The sequence below is a fragment of the Myotis nattereri genome (genome assembly GCF_964212035.1).
Source record: "Myotis nattereri genome assembly, chromosome: 6".
In the NCBI taxonomy this organism is placed as follows: Eukaryota; Metazoa; Chordata; class Mammalia; order Chiroptera; family Vespertilionidae; genus Myotis; species Myotis nattereri.
Genome location: NC_138081.1, coordinates 6,264,607 through 6,287,093, shown reverse-complemented (window position 1 = coordinate 6,287,093; position 22,487 = coordinate 6,264,607). Strand labels below are relative to the sequence as shown.

Sequence of the window (22,487 nt, the reverse complement as noted above, 5' to 3'; positions counted from 1 at the left end):
AACTGCCTCCCAGCCCTGAGCGGCCAGGCGGGCCATCTCCGCAGGAACTCGGTGGAATGCGAGGCCCGAGGGGCCCAGCCCAGGTCCCCTCCAGGGCTCGGGCCTTCGTCCTCTCTCGTCCCGCCTCTTACCAGTTCCTTGGACAGGGGCGTGCATGACATAATATTTATCAAAGTTTCCGGTGGCAAAAACTAGGACAACCAAAGCGCTGGATGACAGAATCAGTGTCCAAAAATAACCTGGCAGCCTGCACGCGGGCAGAAGCAGGATGGAGATGGCAGAGCTGCACCCGCCCGAGATCTGCAGCAGCTTCCTATGCAGCGGCGGGCACGCGGGTCACAGCAGCACCTGGCAGGGCTGGGGCGCCCGGGCGCTGGCAGGCGCCGCCCCGGGGAACAGCCCGGAGCACAGGGCGCAGGCCCAGCGCTGCGGAAGAGCGGCTTGGAGCCCTCACTCAGGGCCACACCGACACATTTCAAACCGCCCGAGGAGAGCAATATGTTCAATTTTCCCGCATCCAAATCCAGGATTTCTGTCCCGCAAAGAGCACCGTAGAGGTACTGGCTGGATGGGTATCCGATTAGGAAAGGTATTCTATAAAATGAACACAGAATTAGTGGCTAGCGTTGTCGGGAACACCTGCAAGTCAGAGAGAAAAGCAGCGAGCCGGAAGAGGGCCGCGGCGCATAGGCATTTCACAGGAGAGCGAACTGGAACTGCTACCGTAAGAAGAGACGCTGAGATCCACCGCTAATCAAAGAAATGCAATTAAAACCACACGACTTCTCTTCGTGGTAATAGCAGGACACTCCCTCCAGCAACCCTCCTGCTGAAACCCTGGGAATAGCAGGCTGGCCTGTGACAGACAGCACCCTCTGTGAGGAACTGACAGGTGGGACAGCCTCACTTCAGGTCACAGGGGCCTGGGAGCGGAGAGGGCACTCCCTCCACCTCTGCCCACAGGGAGGTGAGCCTCTGTCCATGGTCCCTGCGGGTGGCTAGGCTCCCTCGCAGCCAGGCCCTGCCCCAAGGCGAAGGAGGGCTACCAGGAGACCCTTCCCCCCAGTAAACCTGGGTGAGAGTGAGCCAGAAGTGGACCCCCTGCCAGCATTGCAGCCTGCCTCTGTGTGCCTGGGGGTCCAGGGGTTCCCAAGCCTTGACTTTGGGTAGCTCAGCCTGGAAATGCCCTGGGCCCCTGGGAGAAGCCAACACAAATTCTCTGTGGGGGAAATTACCATCTTCTGGCCCTCAAATTATTCCTATTATTTTGTTTAATCCTCACCTGACATCAGGCTTAGAGAGAGGAAGGGAGAAAGAGAGAGGAGAGATGTGATAGAGAAATGGATGGGCTTCCTTCTGCATGAAACCCGCCTGAACCTGACACCCAGGTATGTGCTCTGCCTGGAATCAAACCCAAAACCTTTCGGCACACGCTCAGCCAACTCAGCCACCCCGGCCGGAATAACTGTCCGAGTGTAATGAGCAGCATATAGTCAGAGGTAACTCGGGTAAGGAAATTGGGCTCCGGCCCGCTGCCTCAGAAGCCCGATTTCTGACGCCTGGGGGCAGTGGTAGCAGAGGGTGGCCATCAGCAGCTGTGCGCTGGGTCCTGGAGTAGGTGACAGTGTGGGTACATGTGGGTGCCACCAGAGTGCTGGCGTTCTCCCTGGCAGGTATGGTCAGATTTTGTGATAATATTCTAACTTTTAAAAAAAATGTGCTTGAAGAAGGGTCGCTTTTTCTAATTTGCATAAAGGTGTCCTATGGCCTAGGGGCAACCCCATCCAAAGGCTTTAGATATTGGAGCTGTCTGATACAGATTATAAAATAAGTTCACTATTTTAAAGAAATACAAGTAGGATGAGCCCAGCCGGCATGGCTCAGTGGTTTAGCGTCAACCTATGAACCAGGAGGTCACAGTCCATTCCTGGTCAGAGCATATGCCCAGTGGAGGGCGTGCAGGAGGCAGCCGATCAATGATTCTCTCTCATCATTGATGTTTCTATCTCTCTCTCCCTCTCCCGCTCCCTCTCCTCAATCAATAAAAATATATATTGTAAAAAATAAATAGGTTGAATATATCTGCAGGAAACAGGAAACTAGAAAAAATGGTATGACAGATTTTTAAAAGAACCAAATTGAACTTCTAGAAATGATAAATGAAATGAAAGACTCATGTCAATGAGATTACCACTTTATACCAATTAAAGAGACAATAGGTGGGAAATATTCAACATTGGCTGCATCCGGGAGCTGGGATCCTCCGGCAATGCTTGTGGATATGTGTGGAGTACGACCCTCTGAGAGGCACCTGTAGTGCATTGTGCAATCGCACCTAACAGCACTGACCCTGGGTCCTGACCTTTGCACAGGCCCCTGCAGAGAGTAGCGTGAGGGCCTTCATCCCAGTCTTGCACGGGGTGAATGCCCTGGGGTATTGGCAGTGGCTTTATTAAGACACACTAGAGGCCCAGTGCATGAATTCATGCACAGGTGGGATCCAGCCGGCCTGCCCTGATGGGGGCTGATTGGGCCAGACCAGCAAAGTGGAAGGGGATGTGGCCAAATGGCCAGCCGGCCCCACCCCTGATCGGGCTTGGGGGGGCCAATTGGGGGTAGGGTTTGCCAAGGGGAGGGGCCACGGGTGGTTGGCTGGCCAATCAGGGGGGGCCAATCAGGGGCTGGGCCAGCCAGGGGAGGGGCCACAGGAGGTTGACGAGCCAGCCGCACCCCCGATCTGGCCAGGGCTGTCCAGGGGGAGAGGCCACCCCCCACAATGGGCTGGTTGGCTAGCCACAGTGCGCACCATAGCAACCAGTTGTTCTGGTCCTTCCAGTGTTCTGGTCGTTTGTCTTTTATATATCTAGATATGGAGCCTGGCATGGCTCAGTGGTTGAGTGTTGATCTATGAACCAGGAGGTCACAGTTTGATTCCTGGTCAGGGCACATGCTGGGGTTGCAGGGGGGGGGGGGGGAGTGGGGGGTGTTCTCTCTCATTATTAATGTTTCTTTCTCTCTCTCTCCCTCTCCCTTCCTCTCTGAAATAAAAATACATATTTTTATATTTTTTATTTATTTAAAAAATATTTACTTTTTTTAAAATTTAATTTTGTTTTATTTCTTAAAGTATTACAAAGAGGCTGAAACCGGTTTGGCTCAGTGGATAGAGCGTTGGCCTGCGGACTGAAAGGTCCTAGGTTCGATTCCGGTCAAGGGCATGTACCTGGGTTGCGGGCACATCCCCAGTAGGAGATGTGCAGGAGGCGGCTTATCGATGTTTCTCTCTCATCAATGTTTCTAACTCTCTATCTCTCTCCCTTCCTCTCTGTAAAAAACCAATAAAATATATTAAAAAAAAAAAGTATTACAAAGAGTATTACACATGTCTCCTTTCCCCCCACCCCTTGACATTCCACCGGCCTCCCTTACCCCCTAGTGTCTTGTGTCCATTGGTTATTCTCATATGCATGCATACAAGTCCTTCGGTTGATCTCCTACCCCCCCCCAGCCCTCCCCAGGCTTCCCACTGTAGTTTGACAGTCTGCTCATGTTGCTCTGCCTCTGTATCTATTTTTGTTCATCAGTCTATAATGGTCCTTATTATCCATAAATGAGTGAGATCATGTGGTATTTTTCTTGGCTTCCCAGGGGCCGTCTCAGCCTCACAGGGGCCGTCCCAGACTCACAGGGGCAGTCTCAGCCTCACAGAGGCCGTCTCAACCTCACAGGGGCCATTGCAACCTCACCGGGGCCGTCACAACCTCACCGGGTCCGTCTCAGCCTCACCGGGGCCATTTAAATACGTGGAACAACAAATCTTTCTCAAGTCAATTAAAAAATATATATGTTTTTATTTATTTTAGAGAGAGAGGAAGGGAGAGGGGTAGAAAGATAGGAAAATCAGTGAGAGAGAAATATTGATTGGCTGCCTCCTGCAGGCCCCTACTAGAGATCAAGCCCACAACTGGGGCATATGCCCTGACTGGGAATCAAACCAGTGATCTCTTGGGTCATGGGTCAATGCTCAACCACTGAGCCACACTGGCCAGGCTCTCTCTCAAGTCAATTAAAAAAATTTTTTTAAGGTAGACAGTATTTAATTTTATATCTTTAATACTCAGATGTCCATAGCTATTTTCTTAATAAATTTTTTAAAAATATATTTTATTGATTTTTTACAGAGAGGAAAGGAGAGGGCATCGATCAGCTGCCTCCTGCACACCTCCCACTGAGGATGTGCCCACAACCAAGGTACATGCCCTTGACCAGAATTGAACCTGGGACCCTTCAGTCTGCAGGCCGATGCTCTATCCACTTAGCCAAACCAGTTAGGGCAAGAAATATTTTTTAATAACATGATTTATTCTTCTTATTTTTTTTTCTCTGGAAGACATAGTTTTAAGCATCAAGTTTATAATATATCCTAATGGAAATACTATGATAGCACCCAGGTTCAAAAGTACTTATCACTAGCAAAAAGGCTTATATATACTTGGATGTTTTCACTTGTAGACATATTTTGTTTCATCAACCTCAGTAAGGCATACTGAAGCATGGAAAAGCCATCATGTTATCTAAAATTTGATACAAAAGCTTAGGATCATGTTACCACTGGATAATTATGTCAAAAAAAAATAAAAAGTTCTGTAAGACTATTGAGAGGTTAGAGTTTCAGGTTCATAATACTTTTTAAAACATATTCCCAAAATTTTACGTTTAGCGTGCACACCTAAAGGTTCATCTTGGAGTATAATGTGATCGGCCGTGATACGGATGAGTTAGGCGCTGGCACTGCTCTGACCTGTAGCTCTCTGCAAAGGCGCAGTAAGTGGGCGGCGGAGAAACCATCTCCATTCACCTTAAAACCCAACAGTAGTGGTTACCCACTCTGGGTTACGTACTGACCTTGTCCTTACAAGTATTTTTCCATAAATGGCCGGAACTGTGCCATTTTCCAGGCACAGAGAAAGTGATATAGCAAATAGAAACGGCAAGAACTTCCAACATTTTAGTAACCTTTGCTTGTGGTGACCTCTGTGACCTGGAACCCTTGCTTTACATAAAATGGAGTTCTTAGGGCCCTTGTTCTTCAGGTTCCCACGGATTGCACATAGGTCTGGTTCTGCTATATCTTGTTTGTTTGTTTGTTCTGGTATATCTTGGAAGTAGCTTTTTAAAAAAAATTATCTTTATTGTTGAAGTATTACAGATATTCCCCCTCTTTTTCCCCATTAACCCCCTCCACCCCCCACCCCCCCTTCAGACCTTCACTGAACTATTGTCCTTATATGTGCATCTAAGTTCTTTGGTTAGTCTTTTTCCATCCCCCATTCCCCTTTCCCTCTGAGATTTGTCAGTCTGTTGCATGCTTACTTCTCTGGATCCACTCCGTTCATCAGTTTATCTTGTTACTTAGACTCCACATATGACTGAGATCATGTGATACTAGTCTTTCTCTGACTGGCTTATTTCACTTAGCATGATACTCTCCAGGTCCCTCCATGCTGTCTCATAGGGTAAGAGAGCCTTCTTTTTATTACTACATCGTATTCCATGGTGTAAATGTACCACAGCTTTATACACACACACACACACACACACACACACACACGTGTGTGTGTGTGTGTGTGTGTGTTTATTGATTTCAGAGAGGAAGGGAGAGGGAGAGAGAGAAACATCAATGATGAGAGAGGACCATCGATCGGCTGCCTCCTGCATGCCCCCCACTGGGGATCAAGCCTGCAACCCGGGCATGTGCCCCAACCGGGAATCGAACCGCGACCTGCTGGTTCATAGGTCGACGCTCAACCCCAGAGCCAGGCCAGCCAGGCATACCACAGCTTTTTTATCACTCATCTACTGATGGGCACTTGGCTGTTTCCAGATCTTAACTATTGTGAATTGTGCTACTATAAACATAGGGGTGCATACATTCTTTCTGGTTGGTGTTTCATGAATCTTAGGGTATATGGAGGTAGCTTTCTCTTTAGAGAAAGAAATTATTTCTTCTTTTAAAAGTCTACTCTTCTCTTCAAGTTTCATTCTCTCTTCCTGATGAACCCTCTTTTGGTGCTCAGATTTGGCCTGCAACTCTCCCCACTTCTTGCACATGGCTGCTTTCTCTCTTCCTTACTGAACAAACATCTGCTTCCTTTCTTCCTTCCTTCCTCAGATGTTCCTATAAAATGGGTGTCCTTGGATTTGTAGGTTTCGAGGCCTGAGCGGCGTACTCTCTGGGCCCACATCAGGGAAGCCCGCGTCCTCCAGTTTGCAACACCTGCACAGTCCGTAGCGCTGGTGTGCGCCTGTTCGCACAGATCCTCGTGTTGGTACCACTGAGCATTTCCTGGGGCTTTATAGTCGCAGCGGTCTTCATTTTCCACTTGTGCAACACCCCAGGTGCTGGCCAGCTTTGGCCATCTCATTTCCAACTTTCACCTTATCCATACTTCCCCCCACAGCAAGCAGAGAGCACTGACTTTAGCAATAGTTTCATCATCTGCTGGGAATGGGCATGTAGACACCAGTGAGGGCCAGTTCACTCATGAGCTTGTCTGAAACTTCTGTAGTTAAGTTTTAGAAACTGCACCTGCTTAGCCCTGGCTGGTGCGGCTCAGTAAACAGAGCGTTGGCTTGCAGATTGAAGGGTTCCAGGTTTGATTTGCATCAAGGACACATGCCCAGGTTGCGGGCTAGATCCCCAGTAGGGGGCGTGCAGGAGGCAGCCAATCAATGATTCTCTCTCATTGTTATGTTTCTATCTCTCCCTTCCGCTCTGAAATCAAGAAAAATATATTTTAAAAAAGAAAAAGAAACTGCACCTGCTTTGGCAATCACTGCTATCAAGCTCACCTTGCTGTCAAGGCTCTTCATGGTAAAGACATCAAGTTGGTGAGAGAAAGTAGAGGTACGTGTGGATGCGAGATTCGTGGCAGGTAAAGAGAGAACACTTAACCTTCAGTTCTTGGAAATGGCCTCAAATTGAGCATCTGTGCAGTCAACTACTGGTTGGTAGCTCTCTTGTTTGTTTATTTGGTCACCAAATCCTACTGTATTCACAATGGTCAGTTTCAACCAAACATTGCTTTCTTGGAGTTCATATGTCTGAGCTTTAAGTCTAACGTGGGTAAAAAAGTGATGATTCATGATCTTCAATACAGTGCAATATACAGATCTTGTAATATAAAAATCTACACCTGAAACCTATATGTTCACATTGACCAATGTCACCCTAATCAATTTAATATCAGCCTGGCCAGTATGGCTCAGTGATTGAGTGTAGACCCATGAACCAGATCATGGTTTGATTCCCGGTCAGGGCACATGCCTGGGTTGTGTACTCAATCCTCAGTGTGTGTGTGTGTGTGGGGGGGGGGGGGGTCGGGGGGAGAATGGCAGGACAGTGCAGGAGGCAGCCAATCAATGATTCTCTCTTATCATTGATGTTTCTGTCTCCCTCTCCCTTCCTATCTCTAGAATCAATAAAAACATTTAAAAAAATACACACACACACACACAAAAACAAAACAAAACAATATATCAATCAGCACTGGTTTTTCTTTTTAAAAAATATTTTTATTGATTTCAGAGAGGAAGGGAGAGATAGAAACATCAATGATGGGACAGAAACAAAGATGGCGGCATAGGTAAACACCGGAAATTGCTGCCTCGCACAACCACTTTGAAAATACAACTAAAAGATAAAACAGACATCATCCAGAACCACAGGAAGGCTGGCTGAGTGGAAATTCTACAACAAGAAGGAAAGAGAAAAGCATACCAAGACTCAGAGGAGGTGCGGTGTGGAAGTAAAGTGCAGAGGTACGGAGGTGCACACGGAAAGGGCTGGAGGCTGAGGACACAGTTGTCTTTTTCAATTGGGAGGGAGTCTCAAGCTCCTGACTGCTCTGATCTCCAGTTCCGGGCGAGTCTCTGGGGACCCAGACTCATACGGGGAGAGTCTGTTTGGCATCAGTAGGACCTTGAGGGCAGCTTTCTCTCAGAGGTGATTGCAGCGATTACCAGGACACTGAGAAACAGGGCCTCTGAGGGGAGCCATAGCTGCTTGCTCCGCCCTATTGATCCCCTGGGACCCCGCCCCACCCAAGCTGTGCACCACCTTTTGCATATGAAAGGCCTGGCCCTTTGCAATATGAAAATTACCTAACCAACTGCAGCTGGACCAAGGCCCCACAGCAGCTTGCATTCCTTCACAGCTGAGCTCCTGCTGGGTAGCCTCAGGCAGAGGCGAAATTAGCACCTCCTTAGCAATCCAAGAGCCAGTGTACCCAGTAGTCAGAGTGGGACCATCCAGATTACAACTCCTCAGATCCATAAGGGACACACTCAGGGAGCAGACTCAGTGAGCACCAAAGCCCCACTGAAGCAAGTCTTGCCCCGGAGGGGTGTCTCCAGCACAGAAGTTCTCCCACTGCAGACACAGCTGATTCTCACAGCCAATTGGCTTGGAGGTCAATTCCTCCCAGTGTTACCTACAACAATCAAGGCATAACTACAACAAGACTGTGCACAAAGACCACAAGGGGGTGCACCAAGAGTGTCTACCTCAGGTAATTGGGGAGACTGAGCCACTGGGCCCTATAGGACACTTAGCACAGAAATCCACTCTATTGACACAGCGAAGCATAAAAAATGCGGAGACAAAGAAACAGGTCACAAATGACAGAAATGGAGGAAAGCAAACTACTGGAATAGAGTTCAAAACCACACTTTTAAGGTTTTTCAAGAATTTTCTAGAAACCGCCAATAAACTTAGTGAGACACTCAAGAAATCTAGTGAGACCGCCGATAAATTTAATGAGATCCTCAATAAGTCTAGTGAGACCCTCAAGGTTGTGAAAAAGGACCAACTAGAAATTAAGCATACACTGACTGAAATAAAGAATATTATACAGACTTCCAACAGCAGACTAGAGGATGGCAAGAATCAAGTCAAAGATCTGAAATACGAAGAAGCAAAAAACACCCAACCAGAAAAGAAAAAAGAAAAAAGAATCCAAAAATATGCCAAGAGCAAAAGACAAAGAGAGAATCTTAAAAGCAGCAAGAGAAAGACAGTCAGTTACCTACAAGGGAGTACCCATACAACTGTCAGCTGATTTCTCAACAGAAACTTTGCAGGCCAGAAGGGAGTGGCAAGAAATATTCAAAGTGATGAATACCAAGGACCTGCAACCAAGATTACTTTATCCAGCAAAGCTATCATTCAGAATTGAAGGTCAGATAAAGAGCTTCACAGATAAGGAAAAGCTAAAGGAGTTCATCACCACCAAACCAGTATTATATGAAATGCTGAAAGGTATCCTTTAAGAAGAGGAAGAGGAAGAAAAAGGTAAAGATACAAATTATGAACAACAAATATGCATCTATCAACAAGTGAATCTAAGAATCAAGTGAATAAATAATCTGATGAACAGAATAAACTGGTGATTATAATAGAATCAGGGTCATAGAAAGGGAGTGGACTGACTATTTTCGGGGTGGGGGGGGAAGGAGTGTGGGGGATGCGGGAAGAGACTGGACAAAATTCGTACACCTATGGATGGGGACAGTGGGGAGGGTAAGGGCAGAGGGTGGGGTGGGAACCAGGAGGAGGGGAGCTATGGGGGGAAAAAAGAGGAACAACTGTAATAATCTGAACAATAACAATTTAATTAAAAAAAAAAAAAAAGAAGCATCAATGATGAGAGAGAATCATTGATCAGCTGCCTCCTGCATGCCCCCTACTGGGGATCGAGCCCACAATCCAGGGCATGTGCCCTGACCGGGAATTGAACTGTTGACCTCCAGGTTCATAGGTCAATGCTCAACCACTGAGCCACGCTGGCCAGGCAGCACTGGTTCTTCAATTCCAGCCTCCCCAACACAGAGGATATGAAAACAGAAGCCTTGCTGAATGGATCTGTTGACCAGTTGATCAGGCAAACTGTCAAAACCAACACGGCCAGGCATAGGTAGAGAAGGAATGTTTTCTCTGTTCATCATCAGATACTTGTTAGGAAATACCAGATTTTGTTGCCGTGTGAGACCAAAAAGCCCAAATCATACAAGCCAGTGTGCTGTAGAAATGTGTCTGGTCTGACTGCAAAGCGAGTGTTCCTTCTACGGCCCCAGGTTGTAAACCAAATACAGATTCACTGTGCAGGCTCAGAAGTCATGGACTGGGGGAGGAGCGAGCCAGGGGAGGGGCGAGCAGGGGGCGGGGGAAGCAGAGGGCCATTGGAGTGGCTGGAGGCCTCAGCACCCAAGGGAGAGGGCCTGGGCTCAGACCATATGTTTTATTTATATATTTTTAAAATATATATCTTTATTGATTTCAGAGAGAAAGGGTGAGGGAAAGAGAGATAGAAACATCAATGATGAGAGAGAATCATTGATTGGCTGCCTCCTGCTCGCCCCCTATTGGGGATCCAGCCCACAACTCGGGCATGTGCCCTTGCCCAGAATTGAATCTGGGACCCTTCAGTCCACAGGCTGACGCTCTATCCACTGAGCCAAACCAGTTAGGGCCAACCATATGTTTTAAACAGTGAGTTGAACCTACCTTGTTAATAGTAGGTCTCCTAGGCCAGCTGGAGTGGCTCAGTTGGTTGAGCGTTGTCCTGTGCATCAAAAGTTGCCAGTTCAATTCCCAGTCCGAGCATATACCTGGGTTGCAGGTCCAGTCTCCCATTGGGGCCCACACAGAAGGCAACCAATCAATGTTTCTCTCTCACATCGATGTTTCTCTCATTCTCTCTCTCTCTCTCTCTCTCTCTCTCTCTCTCTTTTTCCCTCCCTCCCTCCCCCTTTCTCTCTCTAAGCATGTCCTAGGGCAGTGGTTCCCAGCCTTGGCTGCACATTAGAATCACCTGGGAATCTTTTTAAAATCCTGATTTCTGGGCCTCATCCTCCAGAAATTCTGTTTCTTTGTTATGGGGTGGGGCCACAACATTAGTAACAAAGAAACAGAATTTCCGGAGGATGAGGCCCAGAAATCAGGATTTTAAAAAGATTCCCAGGTGAGTCTAATGTGCAGCCAAGGTTGCAAACCACTGTCCTAGGGTGAGGATTAAAAAAAAATCAGATCTCCTTCAGGGGTGGGCAAACTTTTTGACTCGAGGGCCACAATGGGTTCTTAAACTGGACCGGAGGGCCGGAACAAAAGCATGGATGGAGTGTTTGTGTGAACTAATATAAATTCAAAGTAAACATCATTACATAAAAGGGTACGGTCTTTTTTTTTTCTTTTCTTTTTTTAGTTTTATTCATTTCAAACGGGCTGGATCCGGCCCGCGGGCCGTAGTTTGCCCACGGCTGTGACCTAACTCCAAACACGAGGTGTACTTTATGCGGATGATATTTAACACAGCTGGCAATTGCTGAACACCCTGGCGGGTCAGAACCTCATCCTCGGAAGCGCGCCACAGCCCAGGCCCTAACGTTCCGGCACCTCCCAGCAGCCTGCCTGCGCCTGGGTCACAGGCCTGACCACTGAAACATCTTGCCTCCCATCAGCCTTAATGTTTCCGGTTTGTTGAGTAAAATTGCTTCTGTTAAAGCTACAGGCACAAGCTCCTCGTTAAGGGCTGGAATGTACACTGGTTTGCTGTGTTACATTGGAACGCTCAGCTCAGCTCAGATACATTTTTATTGGATTCTGGGAACCCTAGAGGTTTCTCATAAGTAAGCTTCCTGTTAATTGCCTTTTTTTTGTACACAAAAAAATCCTAATTGGAAAAATGAAAGAAAATTAAAAACTAAAATGTCTCTACTTAAATGCAATTCTTTTGTACTTTTATACATTCTTTTTTCCTTTATTGTTAATATTTTAACACATTTTTATGATCTATTAGGGTAACTGGCCTAAATTAAAACGGAAACTAGGAAAAAATAGCACAAATGATGGTGAGTTTCTCCCTCCCGCCTCCCCCCTATAACAGTTCTGAGGGACAGTGGGTGGATTTGAAGGAGCATGAACTTTACAGTCATTCAGATCTGGGTTATGGGCTTCCCCAGTGAGCTGTAAATTGATGACCCTGTTGCAGTTTTGTGTGTGAAACGGACTGTCCCCCCCGGACCCCCCGGCCATTGTTATGAAGGTTGGAGATAACATGAGCCACGTGCCTGGTCCACGGAAGAGAGTTTCTAATACCACTCCCTGTGTAATTCCTGCCGGAGTGTGATGGTTAAGCATGTCACTCTATGGGGTTTTGTCTTGTTTTTGTCTTTACACGTAGCATGGCTGGTAGACTGTTCTCACCCTCTATAGATTCTTTTCATTGTGATGTTATTTTCACCTGGACTTGAGACATACCTTCATATGAGTTCATTTATCTGATCTTCACCACAGCCTATGAAGGTCTATCCCAAGGCCACGGACAGAACTCACAATTCAGAATCAGAAAACTCACGAGGAATTAATCCACCGTGAATGAGAGTTTGTTTACATAACAAACAGGCAGGGTTAGACCCTCCAGCACTTCATATAATGAAATTACAAGATTCAAGCTACAAGTATGTGAAAAATTATGGAAGTCCTTTCCCAGCCAGTGTGGTTCAGTGGTTGAGTGCTGGCCTATGAACCAGAAGAAGGTCACGGTTCAATTCCCGGTCAGGGCACATACCCCAGTTGAGGGCTTAATCCCCAGTGAGGGACGTGCAGGAGGTAGCCAATCAATGATTCTCTCTATCACTGGTGTTTCTCTCTCTTTCCCACTCCCTTCCGCTCTGAAATGAATAAAAATATTTTTTTAAAAAAGCATTGAAGTCCCCCTGGCTGGTGTGCTCAGTGGTTAGAGTGTCAGCCAGCACACGGAAGCACTGCAGGTTCGAGTCCCCATTAAGGGCACGTGCCTGGGTTGCAGGTCTATCCCTGGCCTCTGTCAGGGCAAGCATGGGAGGCAACCAATCCATGTGTCTCTCTCACATAGATGTTTCTCTCTCTCTCTCTCCCCACTTCCTTCCTCCCTTCCACTCTCTCTAAAAATCAATGGAAAAAAAATATCCTTGGGTGAAGATGAACAACAACAACAAAAATTATTGAAGTTATAAAGCAAGTAATCAAAATAATGAGAAATGAATGGGATACAATTAAAAAAGATCACACAGGTGTCAATAATTACAAATGATTATTATATACTCAATGGATGGGTTAAACAGAAGATTAGAAGTAGCTGAGGTTAGAATTGGGCACTGAAAGATAAATGACAAAATTATAAAAAATACAGTACAGAAAGATAAAGAGATGGAAAATGTGTAAAAGAGAGGAAGAGGCATGGTGAACAGAATGAGATGTTCTAACAAATGTCTGAAAAAATTGGCAGGAGAGGATAGAGAGGCTGAGGGGGGAATGTAGAAAATTCCCATTATTTACAAATTTACTCAACAACTGTCTATGAGCACCTAATGTGTGCCAGGCACTGTTTTAAGATCTTAAACAGATAAAGAGATGGTGAGAAGAGATTATGGCTGATCATCTTCCAGAACTGACTTTGGACAAGAAATCTCCGTCTCAGGAAAGGAATCCCATGATACCCTGAACCCTCACCTCACCCAGACACATCAGAGAGAAGCTGAAGAACTCAGGGGTGCAGGAATATTTGAAAAGAAACCAGGAAGAAAACAAATGCTTTCCACAAAGCAGCGATGCCTGGACAAATAGCAAATTTCTCAACAACAACCATGAAAAGCAGAAGACATAGGGACACTGTCTTCACAGTTCTGAGGGAGACAGCTGGCACTTTAACCAGCGAAGCCGTCACTCGAGAATGAAGGTGACCTGCACAAGCCACAGTATACAGGCAAGTCCTGTTTCGATTTACTTACCTTCTCTCCGAGTTTTTTTGTGTGTGTTTTAATGTTTTGACTATTTAAAAATATATATTATTTATTGATTTCAGAGAGGAAGCGAGAGGGGAGAGATAGAAACATCAATGATGAGAGAGAATCATTGATGGGTTGCCTCCTACACGCCCCCGACTGGGGATTGAGCCCCCAACCCAGGCATGTGCCCTTGGCCAGAATCGAACCTGGGACCCTTCAGTCCGCAGGCCGACGCTCTATCCACTGAGCCAAACTGACTAGGGCTCCCCCCTTTTCTTTATTTAAACTCTTTTCTTCAAACTCGGCTGGCAGTCATTGACTTTGATAAGACATGGGAATGATGTGACTTCCCATCACTGTAGCTCCCAATCAAAGGGGTGACGTGGACACCATCGCGCCGTCCACTTTCCATCCGTCGCCCAGGGAATCGGAGAAGGAGCCTCGGTCCCGGCTCCAGCTCACTCGGCACTAAAGCTGCCGGGGCCTTAGGCTCAGCGACGGTCCGCGTGCCGTGTTGTCAGGAATGAATGTGCAGCCCTGGCCCCAACATGACACACCTTCCTCCTCCTTCTGCCAGAATCAGATCCAAGGCCAACCTGTTCTGCAGGTCATCCTGCTGCTGGCACCCAGCTGCTCACTATCCTTTAGCTGTGTCTCAATTGTAGTTAACAAGCCTTTGCTGGTTCTAGACACTATAACCAATCCACCATATTCTTGTTCACAGTGGCCACCAACACAGGACAGACTCAAACCCGGCAGCAGTCTGAGTTCTAGCCTTAAACTCCATGGCACCCCTGCTGGAACCCCAGTGGGATCTGTGTGTATATGGGGACCAAAGGAGCCCCCGGACTCTCTCCTCTTCCTAGCCTGTCTGTCCATTGAGAAAGGTTTACGATGTTCCGACGTGAAAGGGATCGCCATTGTATCAGAGGGCACGGTCCACTCCAACTGCTGGGCAAGGCCCACGCCAGGGTCCCCATGACACCACCAGGCATCAGCACGGGCACCGGCAGGGCAGCACGATGGGCTTCTGAGGATGCTCGGCCGTTTACGCATCCGGATACATTTCTCATGAACTCCGAGCACTGTGCCCCCTTTGAGAGGCAGGAGGTATAGTTTACGTCAGAGGACGGGCCTGATCGTTTTGGGGGTCCTTGCTCTTTACCTCTGTTGATGGGAACAACAGGGCAAGAGTCTCACAGGAAGCGTTTCCCCAGGTGGTTTCCTCCTGGTACAAGGCAAGCACACGTTCCACCCCATTACTGTCTGAATGGAAATGGGACCAATTGGGCCTCTAGCCTTCCTGCCGTGCAAGCGTAACAGTCGCTTTTATTAGGGCGCGTACAGAATAGTTAATCCATTCCAACCAGGCATTTATTCCCTTATAGCTTCTTTTTTTAAAATATATTTTTAATTGATTTTAGAGAGGAAGGGAGAGGGATAGAGAAATAGAAACATCAATGATGACAGAGAATCATTGATTGGCTGCCTCTTGCACGCCCCCTACTAGGGATCAAGCCCACAACCCAGGCATGTGCCCTTGGCCGGAATTGAACCTGGGACCCTTCAGTCCCTAGGCCAATGCTCTATCCACTGGGCCAAACCGGCTAGGCCTAGGGCTATCCTACTTCTATTTGCATGCTGGTGGCAGTGGCCTAGAGGATCTTGTCCTGTGACATCTATTCCTAAATCTAGTCCTAGCCAATCTTTTGACCTAAAAGCTGAAATATCCAAGCCATTCAAGTTATCTATAATCAATAACTGAACTGGATAAGCATGATCCAGATTGTACATCTTTCTCCGGCCCACATTGTAAGCCCCTGCAATTTGTCATATCCCTAAAGCAAACAGAACTCAGTACATGATGGTTATTAAGACAGCTCACAGTTTTTAGCGTCAGTTTCAAGGGGACATGTCCTGGTATGGCTGTTCAAGCTGAGGTGTGCCCGCCCTTAACCCGTGTGTGATGGGTCCAACCTCCCTCTGCAGTCTGAACAGCAGTCTCTCTGGTAAGCAAGACAGGTAGGGTCCTTCCCAGGAGGGATCCAACTTGCTTCCCTTCCAAGTCTTGATTAGGACAAACATAGTCCTCGGGTCGATGGCGATGCACTGGAAACTCACGATGGCCTTGGGTCAGGAGGCCTTCTAACCTGAGAGAGATTAAAGTAGAAGAGATTCCCAGTACACAGTTCTTAATTAATTTGGCCCCTAGTTTCCATTATAGGAAGATCTTGAGGCATTCCAGGGCCTATTGGAATCACCTACAGCCAACTCTAGGTAAAGAAACAACAACACTTTTTCTTAAAATGTAAGCCCTAGGAAGGTTGTCAAGCCCATTCTACCAAGAGATTATACAGCATTCAAAGTGACAAGAGGGTATTAAACACAAACACAAGCAAGTAAAACTTCTGTTCCTATAACTAAGATTACTTTTTTTAATACCTGATTAATATAACATATAATAATTTATAGAACTTTTGCTTCAGAAAAGGGCTAACCAAAATAAGCTTTATTTTCTAACTTCATTTGTCCTTGGGTGCGTCAGCAAATGACACTAATTGGATTTCTGCTATCAGTCTCCCTGAGGACATTGATATAAACTATTTACTCTCTGTTTAGGGGGGCAAAATGCAAATAATTTACTCTTAAGGGTCCTTGGTTTAGGGAAGATAGGATTTACTAGTTGGCTCCAAATTGCCCTTTAACTATTTCAATTTCCCTATTCTACTTACCCTGGCTTACCAGCCTATGTCATTTATTCAACTTCTTTTCAATATTTTTCTTTACAAACATTCTATAACTTTCACAAATCTTTCTTTAGAAACCTTACAACTTTCAGAAATGACCAGCTTTAGAAATCACTTTCTTTCTCCTTCAAAAGGTTTTAACTCTTTTTTTTTTCTGCCCCAAATTGGTATAGAACCCAAAACCAGTTACGTGCCCTGACCGGGAATCAAACCGGCAACCTTTCGATGTGTGGGATGATGCTCCCATAACCGGAGCTGGCTCCCATTTTTCATCGACAAAGAGGTCGGAACTGTGCTCCAGCCCAAGTCCCACCTCCATGGGTCTGTTTCCTGGGACATTCCTGGTATCACTTCTTTGGTAATCGGTGTCCAGTCAAGAGACAGAAACCACGTAGTAATTGAAACAGTGTAGTTTAATGTAAAGAATTGTTAAACAATAAGGTAGTAATGATCTGCCCTGACCAGTTTGGCTCAGTGGATAGAGCATCAGCCTGCAGACTGAAGGGTCCCAGGTTCAATTCCGGTCAAGGGCATGTACCTGGGTTGCGGGCACATCCCCAGTAGGGGGTGTGCAGGAGGCGGCTGATCGATGTTTCTCTCTCATCAATGTTTCTAACTCTCTATCCCTCTCCCCTCCTCTCTGTAAAAAATATCAATAAAATATATATTTTTAAAAAAACTTTTAAAAAAAAGATAGTAACAATAAAGATGTGAAGGAGATTCTAAAAAGTATCATAGAACTGAGGGAGAGTCCCCAAGGTTGTGGGTCAGGCCCTAATGGAGAAGGTATGTTTGCAGCTCACTAGATGGCAGAAAAGTGTGCTGGGCTGCCCAGGCCAGAGCTAGTTAGCAATCACCAAGCAAACAGGAAACAACCCTCCAGGGTGCAGTGAGCTGAGGCTGGTGGGTGGGCACGCAGAGGGAGTCAGGGCACCACCCTGGGCATGAGGCGGGCAGTGTGCTGTGTCTGCATTGGGAGGGCAGCAGCACGTGATCACGTAGCCCTCACTGGGGCTTCACGGTGGCTGAGGGCCTGCGTTGCCTAGCACACAGCTGGAGCAGAGCATGCCTGGCTAGTTCCCCTGCCTCCAAACGCACACATGTTCACATTGCTGATAGATCACGGAGCAGAAGCAGAAAGCAAATTACATTGGAACCAGGAAGAAAAACTCTTTCCTCCTGCGTAGTCCTCCTGTGCCCGCTCTATCATGCTCACTGCAGAGAAGAAATGCTTACAGTCCAGTGCATTACTGCAGAGCAAGCACTGAAGCATGAATTTGGAGCTGAGAGTTAATAAACAGATAACTGGCATGTGCTCTCAGCCACTTTCCTATAGTGTTTATATAAGCAGGTTCAGAAAAAAGAAAAGAAGGTATGTTTTTTACAACTTATTTGTAAGGCTACTATAGCATCTATATATATAAAAGCCCAAGCAACCATTACAGTGGAACGACCGGAACGACCAGAACAACCAGTCACTATGATGTGCACTGAGAAGGCAGGCAGGCAGGCAGGCGAGCGGGTAGGGGTGAGCGGTCACAGATTGCGAGAGGGATGTCCCGGATTTCGAAAGGGCGCAGGCCAGGCTGAGGGACACCCACCCTCCCCCAGCCATGCACCGGGCCTCTAGTTTAAAAATATTTATCGATGCCCTACTATATACAAGCCACTGCTTTAGGTCCTGGCAACACAGTGATGAACAAGACAATCAACTGCCCGTTTTCATGAAGCTCATATTGTAGTGAGGGAACACAGACAACAAACGCTTAAAGAAAGATGTCAATTAGCTAGAAATAACATGAAAAATACAGCAAGGAAAGGGGTGCAAAGTGAAGGGCCTGCCTCTTTAAGCTGTGATGGACTGGCAGACTAACCTTCCCACCAAGAACAAGAAAGGCTAGATAAAAAAAAAAAAAAATTTTGCCCAGCCTATGATGCTCAGTGGTTGAGGTTTGACTTATAAACCAGGAGGTCATGGTTTAATTTCTGGTCAGGGCACATGCCCGTGTTGTGGGCTCGATCCCAAGTGTGGGGCTTGCAGGAGGCAGCCAATCGATGATTCTCTCTCATCATTGATGTTTCTTTGTCTCTCTCCCTCTCCATTTCTCTCTGAAATCAATAAAAAATAAAAATAAAAAGATGACACAATAGAGAATTTTACAAAATGGCATATATAAAATAAACAAAATTGAAATTCTAGAATGTAAAATACAATAAATGAAATTAATAACTTAATAATTTGACAGCAGAACTGACACAGCTGAAGAGAGATTAGTGAACAGGAAAATGGGTTCGTAGAAAATCTCTAGACTGAAGCAGAGAGATGAAAAGATGAAAAACACAAAAAGACAGAAGAAAACATATAAGAAATGGTAAAAAGTGTTATATAGGTGCAACTGGAATTCTAGAAAAGACAGAGAATGTGGCAGAAGCAACATTTGATAGAATAATGGCTGAGAATTTCCCCAGTCATTAATAAACATCAAACTACAGATTCAAGAAACACACACACACTGACAAAGCATCTACATGCAAAATAATGAATCTGGAAACTTACCCAATACAATATACAAAAACTAACTCAAAACTGATTAAAGACCTAAAACTAAGAGCTAAAACTATAAAAACCTTAGAAGCTAACTTAGGGGGAAACCTTCATGACTTTGGATTTGTTCATGGTTTCTGAAATATGACACCAGTGCAAAAAACACAAAAAATAGATATGTGAACCTCACCAAAATCTTAAAATTTTGTGCATCAAAAGACACTATCAAGAGAATGAGACCACCCATACAATGGAAAATACTTGCATATATACATGTTATCCAGGATACTCAACAACCAAAAGATAAAAAACCCAGTTTTAAAGTGGGCACAGTGTTTTGGTGTTTCATCTCGGAGGGTGTTTGCTGGTTTCTTTCTGAAAGAGCTGATTTAATACCAGCCTTTGCTGATGACACTCATCATGATCTCCGCTATTCAAACTGGTATCACTGGGCCTGGTGGCGAAGAATCATGAGAAAGGATATTCAAGTAGAATCTGCAGACGATTACTTTGGGTATTAACGTTTTTCATTATTCATAACCTGATGGCCATTTATGACAGATACTGGGAGTCGCAGGAAGTCTCCATGATCCAACCAGAGTTATCGAGGTGTTTCATTAACCAGGATCAATTTGATGCCTCGCAAAAGGAAAATTGACGGACACCACCGCAGGATGATTTAAATTAACCTGGACACCTTTGGGCCTTTTAAAAGTCTCTTGAGCATTTTAAAATTGAAATAAATTCAGGCTTCACACAAAAATAAGATGAGCAAATATTGGTGGGAATGTAAAATGGTGCAGCTGTTGTGGAACACAAAATGGCAGTTCCTCAAAAACAATTTAAACAGGATTACCATATGATCCACCAATTCCACTTCTGGGTATATAGTCAAAAGGATGAGAAGCAAGGACTTACACAGATACTTGTACATCAATGTTCCCAGCAGCATTATCCACTGCAGTCAAAAGGTGGAAACTACCCAAATGTTATACTACGGATAAACAGAACGTGGTGTATTATTCAGACATAAAAATGCATTGTTTTTATGTATTTATTTTATGTACTAGAGGCCCGGTGCATGAAATCTGTGCATGGGTAGGGTCCCTAGGCCTGGCCAGCGATCAGGGCCAATCGGGGCCTTCTGGCTGCTGGCCAAGGCCTTCCTTCATTCCATACCATCTCCTGGTGGTCAGCACACGTCATAGCAAGTGGTCAAACTCCCTGTCAGTCGAACTCCCGAGGGGACAATTTGCATATTAGCCTTTTATTATATAGGACTAGAGGCCCAGTACACAAAATTCATGCACGGGGGAGTGGGGGTCCCTCAGCCCAGCCTGCACCCTCTCCAATCTGGGACCCCTCAGGGGATGTCCGACTGCCAGTTTAGGCCCAGATCAGGCCTAAACTGGCAGTCAGACATCCCTCTCACAATCTGGGACCGCTGGCTCCTAACCGCTCACCTGCCTGCCTGCCTGCCTGATCTCCTATAATCTATCTGCCTGCCTGCCTGATCACCCCTATCTTGCCCCTCTGCTGGCCTGATTGCCCCTAACAGCCTCTGCCTCAGCCCTGGCCTAAGCTGCAGTCTGGCCTCCCTCTGAGGGAGGCAACCTGGCAGATCAGGGGAAGGCACCGCCCCCATTACCCTGCTGCTGCCCCCGCTGCTGGCCTGAGCCTGGGCCCTTCACAGCCACTGCAGCTTTGTCCAGAAGGATGTCCAGAAGGTGGTCCAGAAGATATCTGCCCTAATTAGCATATTACCCCTTTATTAGTATAGATTATTCATACATAAAAATGTATGAAGTACTAATACACTGTACATAAACTTTTGTTACCAGCAAGGGGACCTACCTTGCCCTGAGTGGGTCTGCCCAGGGCCGGCCAGTATTGTGTGGGTTCTTGACTTCGTTCAGGAAAAGTTCACACAGGAGTCCAGGTGATTTTGGGAGTATGCTTATTAAAGCTGGGGACAGTGAAACAAGGAAGGACTTAGGACAGAAGAAGCAACAGGTGAGCGCAGGCTGGGCTGCTTTGGCTCACTGAGAAGTCAGAGAAAAGGGCCTTCGGGACAGGTTCAGGGAATTAGCCTGGGACAAGCTGCCACTGCCCATTGCTCCCCTGATTGCAAGGCTTGTGGGGTCCCTTAGAGTTTAGGAGATGTGTGCCTGTGGGGGGAGAAGAGAGGGAAGGGAAAGGCATGAGTGTACATCTATATTGAAAGTGATAAAGTTTTTTAAGAGGTGAAAGCATAAAGACATATACATGGCCAGGCACACAATCTCATTTACTGTGAATACCTTACTTCCTGTGTGTGAGAAAATAAAAACATTACTTAAATGAAGTTGATCATGGAAAGTTTATCAAGATCCTTCCAAGAAATACATTCCATTGGGAGGAATAATACTGGAAAGAACTGAGTTGGAAGAAGAGGAATGTCATGTACTGAAATGTGTCCCCACACAATTCGTGTGTTGAAGCCCTAACACTCAATGTGACTGCATTTGGAAACAGGGCCTTCAGAGAGGTAAGTAAGGCTAAATGAGGCCCCAAAGGCAGGCCTTAATCCAACAGGATTGATGTCCGCATAAGAATAGAGATACCACAAGTGTCCACGTACAGAGAAAGGCCACGTGCGGACCCAGTGAGAAGGCAGTGGTCTGCAAGTCTCAGGTTTGCCAGCATCTTGATCTTGAGCTTCCCGTCTCCAGAACTGTGAGAAAGTAATTACCTGCTGTTGAGGCCGCACAGCCTGTGGTCGTTTGTATGGCAGCCCTACAGACTAATACAAGGAGCCACTAATACTTGACAAAAAATGTTTCAAGGACATTTTCGATCATGTAGACAGAACGATTTCTGTGGCTTGCAAAAGATCATAATCGTGACAAGAGCAGAAAAATCATATTAAACAATGCAATTTCCAGCACAGTCTAGGTAGGGTTCTCGGAATCATAGCACGAGCAGGGGAATGTAACACTTGCCCATTTTGGCCCTTTTGAGTTTCTTGTCATCCTTTGTCAGTACTTTCACAGGATGATTCGCTTCTGAAGACTCCATTGCCAAGGCAAGCAGACCATCCACCAGCTTCCTGGATCCGGACATGGGCGAGCCTGACATTGACCGTTCACTCACTCCTGAAGCTCATTCACCTTTACCCACTGCTCAACTGGCAGCATCCACTACAGCCTCAGCCCCTCTCACCTCCAAACCTCACCCGGGAAACCTGCAATCTTCAGTAACCATGTTTAAAACCTTGCCTTGTTTATTTTATTATTGCTAAGTGTTATTTGCCTTCATTATGTGTCTCTAGCATTACTAGTATTTCACTGTTCATTTACATTATAGCACACATTTGTTGCACTTAAAAGGAA

General features: G+C 46.1%; 1 pseudogene across 1 annotated transcript; it reads right to left on the bottom strand.

The window, feature by feature from the left end:
* Nucleotides 1-336: 336 nt before the first annotated feature.
* Nucleotides 337-22,233, bottom strand: LOC308521532 (septin-10-like; annotated as a pseudogene). Its single transcript has 4 exons — nt 22,098-22,233; nt 6,822-7,149; nt 6,231-6,589; nt 337-426 (listed from the first exon to the last, which is right to left on the bottom strand). The product of its transcript is annotated as a septin-10-like (transcript).
* Between the last annotated feature and the right edge of the window lie 254 nt (nt 22,234-22,487).